Here is an 8283-nt window from a genome sequence, read left to right as displayed (position 1 = left end):
GACAGAGGAGTCTGGCAGGCTACAGTCCACAGGGTCTCAAGAAGATGTTGAGTCTACTGTATGTTTTAATCTGTGAAATGCATACATATCTCCCAGCTTCCACTTAAAAAAAAAAGTTTGGCATGTTAATAATGCAGTATTCAAACAGCTAAAGAAAGATCAAAGTACTTTCTTTTTTTAATTGAAAATATAAATAATTCCAGTTATTATAAGCATGGCCATATAGAAATGGCCTCCAGGAGGACTCCTAGCACCTCTGGTGATAACTCACCCAGGTATTGTGACACAAAATTGCAAGGCCTCGGGCTGAATTGCCACAAGAATGTGTCCTGTGGATGGACGCTCCAGAAGCATGGGAGTAGTGAAGGAGAGAGAGGGAAATTTGAAATGTACAAAGTCAGACCTAGTCCGTCGAAATTCTTCCAGCCCACAGACATACGATGTTATAAGTTTGCATTGACCTCCTGGTCTAAACAGAAATATTCTCCTATCAGAAAGAAATTCTAGTTTACTCTGTGTGTGTGTGTGTGTGTGTGTGTGTGTGTTCAGTTGTTTCCGACTCTTTGCAACCCCAAGGACTGCCAGGCTCCTCCATCCATGGACTTTTCCAGGCAAGAATACTGGAGTGGGTTGCCATTTCCTACTCCAGGCGATCTTCCTGATCCAGGGATTGAACCCGAGTTTCCTGCATTGGCAGGTTGATTCTTTACCACTGTCCCACTTGGAAAGCCTGGAAAGTTTAGTCCCACTAAAAAAAAGTTTGGCATGTTAATAATACAGTATTCAAACAACTAAAGAAAGATCAAATTATTTTCCTTTTTTTCATTGAAAACATTACCAAGTTAATGAAACTTCATGATAATAAAGAGCAGGCAGATAAAAACTTACAAAAAAAAGTATTATGGAAGTATGTATGTGTTGACTGAAAAAATGCACAGTGTAGAAGTTGAGAATTATGTTTTACTTGGTGGACAAAACTGAGGACTTCAGACAGGAAGACAGCCTCTCAGATAGCTCTGAGGGGCTGCTCTGCAGAGGTAAGGGAGGAGCCAGGATACACAGGAGTTTTTGCAACAAAGACCAGGTAGTTGGAACATCGAAAGACTCCTGCTAACTAAAGAACAACCAGACATCTCAAGTTAATGCAACTATCACTTTTCTGTGTATGAAAGGGCAGGAGTCTGGGCTCACTGAAATCATCCCTGAGATGTGCACCTTAACCGTCTAGGGCCAGCACCCTGCTTTTTCTCCATCCTGAGCCCCCTCAGGGTGCACAGTTGGGGGTGGCTACAGTGACAGCCACCCCTGGTGGCTCAGCTGGTAAAGAATCTGCCTGTCAATGCAGGAGATGCAGGAGATGCGGATTCGATTCCTGGGTCAGGAAGAGCCCTGGAGAAGGGAACGGCAACCCACTCCAGAATTCTTACCTGGGAAATTCCATAGATGTAGGAGCTTGATGGACTGCAGTCTATGGGCTTGCAAAGAGTCAGACATGACTGAGCACGTGTGTGTGCATGCATGCACACACACACACACACACACACACATGCACACACGCACACACAGTGACTGCAGGCTTGTTGGTTGCAATGTCCTTTGGGCTACCTTCATAGCTCAGTTGGTAATGAATCTGCCTGCAATGCAGGGGACCCCGGTTCAATCACTGGGTCAGGAAGAACTCCTGGAGGAGGGAAAGGCTACCTACTCCAGTATTCTGGCTGGAAAATTCCATGGACTGTATAGTCCCTGGGGTCGCAAAGAGTTGGACATGACTGAGTGACTTCACTTTGTTTACTGATAAGGCAGGCAATATTTTTCATCCACATTTAGAGCTTTTGAAAGTTGTATCATCTTTAAGGAGACTGGAAAGGTGTCACAGTTTCTCTTCTCATTCTAAAAAGATAATCATTTTATACCTAATTTTGTATTCTCTTCTTAAGGAGGGTTCAAAATGTGCATGAACTTCCACCCTGCAGAACTACTTCTGCCCCTGACTGTGGCTTTGGGTGAAGAACCACAGGCACATCTTTGTTTTTTTCTTTTAAATATTTATTTACTTGTGGCTGTGCTGGGTCTTCGTTGCTGGACTTTTCTCTAGTTGCAGCGAGCGGGGGCTGCTCATCGCAGGGGCATCTCTTGTTGTGGAGCACAGGCTCTAGAGCAGGCGGGCTTCCGTGGTTGCAGCTCGTGGGCTCTGGGGCACAGGCTCAGTAGTTGTGGCGTGGGGGCTTAGCTGTTCCCGCAGGTGTGCGGGATCTTTCCGGACCAGGAATTGAACCGGGGTCCTCCACATTGCAAGGTGGATTCCTAACCACTGGACCACCGGGGAAGCCCACCATGGGCCCGTCTAAAGGGGAACGTGGCAGTGAGGGAACTGGAGGAATATATACCCTGATCTCTTTATCCTGCAACCCAAATACGTGACAGAGGGGAAGGAAGCCCAGCTATTTCCACCCAGAGAGCTGAGGTCCTCTGGGCAGGAAGCAGAAAGGTGGAGGTGCAAATGGAAAATTTCCAGTACAATGGGAAACCTGGCATCGTCTCTGAGCGCTACTTTAGTGTAAGATCTGCCCCCTCCCCACACACACCTCCCCTTTGGAAAAGGAATGACTTAGTTGTGTAGTGAGTGAGTTTCGGAGAAGGACTAGCCCGGAGGGGAATCAGCAACCCTGGGTTATTTTTCACTGGTGCCCGCCTCCCTACAGAGGGGCACCTCCTATGTACTCCCAGTTCAGCAGTTACCCAGCTGTGCCAGTGCATGGCAGACATCTGCCTAACCCACAGGGACACAGCAGAAAGCTCACCTGAGAAACTGGTTTAGACATACTGAAATAAGGTCCCTTCCAGCTCACGATGATGATAACCACAATAAATAACATTGTGGTGGTGATCTAGGGCTTCTCAGGTGGCATGAGTGGTAAAGAACCTGCCTGCCAATGCAGGAGACATAAGAGATGAGAGTTCAGTCCCTGGGTCAGGAAGATCCCCTGGAGAAGGAAATGGCAACCCACTCCAGTATTCTTGCCTGGAGAATTCCTTGGACAGAGGAGCCTGCTGGGCTACAGTCCACGGGGTCACAAAAAGTCGGACACGACTGGAGCGACTTAGCATGCACTTGATGGTCTAGTCCACTCCCCATATTTTACAGGCAAAAAGTGTATTTAACTCTTCAAATAAATGTCCCATTAGAATATTTACTATGCTTAAGCTTTTTATGATTTTTAGCTTTCCTTCAAATCTCAGTTTTAATTGTATTTAAACATACAAATAATTTCAGTTTTACGGAACACCGGTGTGAATTACCAGCAAATATAACTGCCAGCAATGGTCTTCTTTCATTTTATTTCAGAAGCCTCTGAGTCCTAAATCATCATCTCCAGGGAATTCTCTGATGGTCCAGTGGTTAGGGCTCAGTGCTTTCACTGCTGATAGCCCAGGTTCAATCCCGGGTCAGAGAACTAACATTCTTTAAGCCCTGCTACGAGGCCAAAAATAGTCATGATTTCTTAGTGAAATGTCTTCTAATACGAATAAAGACTAGAAAGAATCATTCCATTTTCTTCTACATATAATATGCATCCCTTCCAAAGGCAGAGATTTGTACAATATTGAGACTGGAAGAAATAAAGGGACTTGCTAGATTTATGATTTCTAAAATAAAGGTTAAAGGCTAAATTCATTTTTCAAAGGATCAAAATGCATTTGTTCCTCAAAAAAGTCTGGAGACAAATTGAGAACAGCAACAACAGCCCAAGGAGGACAGGTTCTGACTGGAGTTTGTGTGTCTGGTGGGGGGGATGTTGGCCACCCTAGTGCTTTTTGGTTGTCCCTGGAGCTCCTGCCAGACTCTCTAGAGACTTTTAAAACCATGAGATGAACTTGGGGAATCTCCATAGCAGCCCACCCATACCATGCTGGTCCTAGGAGTTCATTATAAAGTGAAAGTGAAAGTCGTTCAGTCGTGCCTGACTCTTTGTGACCCCAGGGACTATACAGTCCATGGAATTCTCCAGGCCAGAATACTAGAGTGGGTAGCCTTTCCCCTCTCCAGGGAATCTTCCCAACCCAGGGATCGAACCCAGTTCTCCCACATTGCAGGTGGATTCCTTACCAGCTGAGCCACCAGGGAAGCCCAAGAATACTGGAGTGGGTAGTCTATCCCCTTTCCAGCAGATGTTCCCGACCCAGGAATTGAGCTGGGGTCTCCTGCATTGCAGGTTGATTCTTTACCAACTGAGCTATCAGAGCAGCCCTGTTAATTATAAAGTGCTACTCAGAACCTCTAGGTGAGACACATCCATGCTCCAGATTACCTTATAAAGAGCCTCCAGGACCAAAATCCTCAGGAATGACAATGGAAACGGGGCAGCACTTGGAGGAGTGAAGTTCGATCAGTCTTGTCTGAGCTGCTGAGAGGTCAGGGAGTGGTTACTCTGCAGTCAGATGAACCAGTTCTCCTACAGTGTTGGAGACAAAATCGAGGAATCTGTGGTTGGATCTATTATGTCTGAAGTGATAAATTGCAGCATTAGGCAAACGACTGTTTTCTGTATCAGTTCACAGAATAAATAAGGATATTTGACTTGAAATGCTTTGACAAACATTTCAGCTTGACCCAACAGCCCTTGCTTGCTCTGTTTTCATAAAAGAGAAAACTTGAGGCTTTCAAAGCGTGGTCCCTGGAAGAGCAGCTTCGGCTCCGGTAGACAGACTGTGTGAGATTCACGTGAGATTTCAGTGAGATTCTTTGTGACCTGTATGCACAGCAAACTAACCAACAGAGTTTAGATCACAAGCTGACTATGCACTGGGCCCGGAGAAGGTGTGTCCTCAGTCCCAGGTGCCCTGTAAACCAGCCATAAAACGAAGGCACGACGAGCAGGTGGTCCGCTTTCAACACCCAAGTCCTGAGCAAGCTCATAACCAACTGACCCACAACAGCATCACAGATCAGTTCTTTGCAACCTGCATTTCACTGTGACTCAGGGCTCAGCTTGTGCAGCTGAAGGACGCTTTCCTTTCATTTCCTACTGTCTTCCTTCCTGCTGGCCCCTCCCTCCCCTCCACCCTCAGTTCATATTACCATTAATTATAACCCTGCATATGATGCCTTCTCTGATAACACAGAGAATGTCTCTGCCCCGCTGAACCCTGGGAACTTTCCCCTCTTCCATTTTCTAAGAGCAGTAGCGATGCCATGGCAACGCCTAATCCCTAACATTGTGATGGGGGTGTGGTCGATGAGAGAATCAGAGCAGGTGTTCTTGAAAAAGGAAACAAAGAATAAGCCTGGTGAAGGGAGAAATGAAGGGGTAATGTTCTAGATCAGTACTTCTCTGACTGTTGTATGCATAAATCACCCACAGACTTGCAGGCTTAGATTCAGGTGGTCGAGGATGGTATCAGAGAATCTGGAGTCCTTACAAAATGTCAAGGGATGCAGATGGCTACTGGTCCAAGGACCAGAGTTTGAATCATAAGTTTAACATGCAATGTGAGGGCAAGAATCTTGCTATGAGGGTCTCTGTGATATCATGATCACGTGTGTCTTCCCCAGAAAAGATGTTTGATACATTAGTACGTAAATACTTACTGAATTAAACACTTATATCTGAGATACCATCCTGGGTGCTTGAATTATCATAATAATCCTGCATGATATAAAAATATGTCAATTTTGGCTATAAAAGTGAGGCTGATGTGATATGCCTTTGCCGACAAAGGTTCATCTAGCTAAAGCTATGGTTTTTCCAGTAGTCATATATGGATGTCAGAGTTGGACTATAAAGAAAGCTGAGTGCTGAAGAATTGGTGCTTTTGAACTGTGGTGTTGGAGAAGACTCTTGAGAGTCCCATGGACTGCAAGGAGATCCAACCAGTCCATCCTAAAGGAGATCAGTCCTGAGAGTTCATTGAAGGACTGATGTTGAAGCTGAAATTCCAATACTTTGGCCACCTGATGCAAAGAACTGATTCACTGGAAAAGACGCTGATGCTGGGAAAGATTGAAGGCCGGAGGAGAAGGGGATGACAGAGGATGAGATGATTGGATGGCATCACCAACTCGATGGACATGAGTTTTGAGTAAGCACCGGGAGTTGGTGATGGACAGGGAGGCCTGGTTTGCTGCAGTCCATGGGGTCTCAAAGAGTCCGACACGACTGAGTGAGTGAACTGAACTGAGTGCTACATGCACTGAGGCACAGGGAGGCTGAGCTACTTCCTCAGAGTCATATAGTTACTGTGGCAAGTTGTTGCTTACCAAATATCCCATGCCCTCCCCTGTATTTCCCAAACTCCCTTGCAATCAGTTGGAGAAGGAAACGACAACCAACTCCCGTATTTTTGCCTGGAGAATCCCATGGACAGAGGAGCCTGGCAGGCTACAGTCCATGGGGTTGCAAAGAGTCAAACACAACTTAGGAGCTAAACGAACAACAACAATTTGAAGTTGATTGAAGCTGTTGAACTAGTTCTGGCCAAAGGACCGCTGGGGACATGCATGTGTCACCTCCTAGCTGAAGCAACTAGGAGCCAGCCCTGTGTCCTCCTCCACCCGTCCCTTCTCTGTTTTGTACTCTGCCATCTAAAGCAAGGCCCCCAAGGCAAGATGAGCAGGGGTACTGCCCAACCTGCAGTAGACTTCGCATGAGGATACAGGGATCTTTGCCAAACTGAAGCCACTACAAATTTAGGTTTGTTATCAGATTATTCCAAAAAGTATAGGCTTGGTATTGCTGTCAGCCCACTCTATTGTATAATAGGCTTTTGGGGACTTGCCAGGGGGCGCCTAGTGGTAAGGAACCTGCCTGCCAATGCAGGAGACAGAAGAGCCTCGAGTTTGATCCCTGGCTCAGGAAGATCCCCTGGAGAAGGGCATGGCAACCCACTCCAGTATTCTTGCTGGAGGATCTCATGGGCAGAGAAGCCTGGTGGGCCACAGTCCATATGGTTGCAGAGTTGATAGGACTGAAACGACTTAGCATGCACGCACGCACTAAATCCCTGGAAGGTGAGCATAACTGAAATACATTCTAGATGAGGCAAACCACAGTACTGCCTGTCAGTCTAGCCTGGATGATGGCAGACACTGGGACTGTGACAAATGAATGGCCAGTGACTTGAGAGACATGAACCGTAAAAGCCTGATGGCTGTCCCCTGTGACTTGGTGAAGTTTCACTCCCTGAGAAGAACCATTTCTAGTTCTGTTCTTTACCCATATGAAGGCATGTCTTCAAGCATGGTTGCTAAGTCACTTCAATCATGTCTGACTCTGTGCAACCCTATGGACTGTAACCTGCCAGGTTCCTCAGTCCATGGAATTCTCCGTGAAAGAATTAGAATGAAGAAAACCTTGTTTTTAGAGATTTTATGGGCTCTGCTCATGAACTGAAAGAAATCTTTTTAGAACAATTTCAATGCATACCTTAAGTGACTGACTTTACAACCTTTGTGAAATCATTCAATAAATGGGGAATGTGGTTTGTGTACACAATGGCACATTGATTTCTGTATCCCTAATAAGATGCATCATTCTACTTGCATACAAACATCAAAAGAACATGACTACTGTTTACATTTTTCTAGGGATATGGAACGAAACAGAAAGGATTAGCACAACTGACCCAATAAGGAATGGAAAACCTGAAAAAGTAAACAGAAATCAAGTCAGTAGTGAGCCTCTCCACTCTTTCCCTCCCCAACCCAGTTTCCTTCTCTGCTACAGATGCCTGTCCAAGATGTCTTTACTGGCGAGATGGCTTAGCGCTGCAAGGACCAGCTGTTCTCTCGTCTCAGAAGCAATTTGCATCAAAAGGAGAAATAAAATGACCTATCCATTCTACGGTGTAAACTCTTAGATCTGTAAACACAGCACTATATACACAAAAACAGATCATGAGGAAGTAAGATTTATCCCAGGGATACCAGGAAGGTTTAACACAAGAAAATTTTATTCAAGTAATACACTACATTAGGATTTTTAAAGAAAGAAGTTAACTCAAATACGTTATGTAATTTAGTTATGGAAATAAATCTAAATGACTTATGACTAGAAGAGAATTGCCCTAGGCTGATAAAATGTACCTTCCCAAAGCCTAAAGCAAAAATTATGCTTTAAATGGAATGGGGAAACTCTAAGGAAGTTTTATCTCTTCCCATGTTTCTTTCTTTTAAGCTCTAGTCTATGGCTTACATAGAAAATATAAAGATCCCAATTTTCATTTTTCATTTCACACTGGTTAGGACTTCTTTTAGACAGTTGAATAGTGAGAGGAACATTG

At 45.1% G+C, this 8283-nt stretch overlaps 1 non-coding gene across 1 annotated transcript; it reads left to right on the top strand.

The window, feature by feature from the left end:
- The first annotated feature begins 3385 nt into the window (after positions 1 to 3385).
- Positions 3386 to 3458, top strand: TRNAE-UUC (transfer RNA glutamic acid (anticodon UUC)). Its single transcript has one exon. It is a non-coding gene; the product is annotated as a tRNA-Glu (tRNA).
- The last annotated feature ends 4825 nt before the right edge of the window (positions 3459 to 8283 follow it).

This window comes from Muntiacus reevesi, chromosome 22 (assembly GCF_963930625.1).
Source record: "Muntiacus reevesi chromosome 22, mMunRee1.1, whole genome shotgun sequence".
Lineage (NCBI taxonomy): Eukaryota > Metazoa > Chordata > Mammalia > Artiodactyla > Cervidae > Muntiacus > Muntiacus reevesi.
Note: the sequence above shows the minus strand (reverse complement) of the source record. Positions and strands in the feature narration are given on the sequence as shown.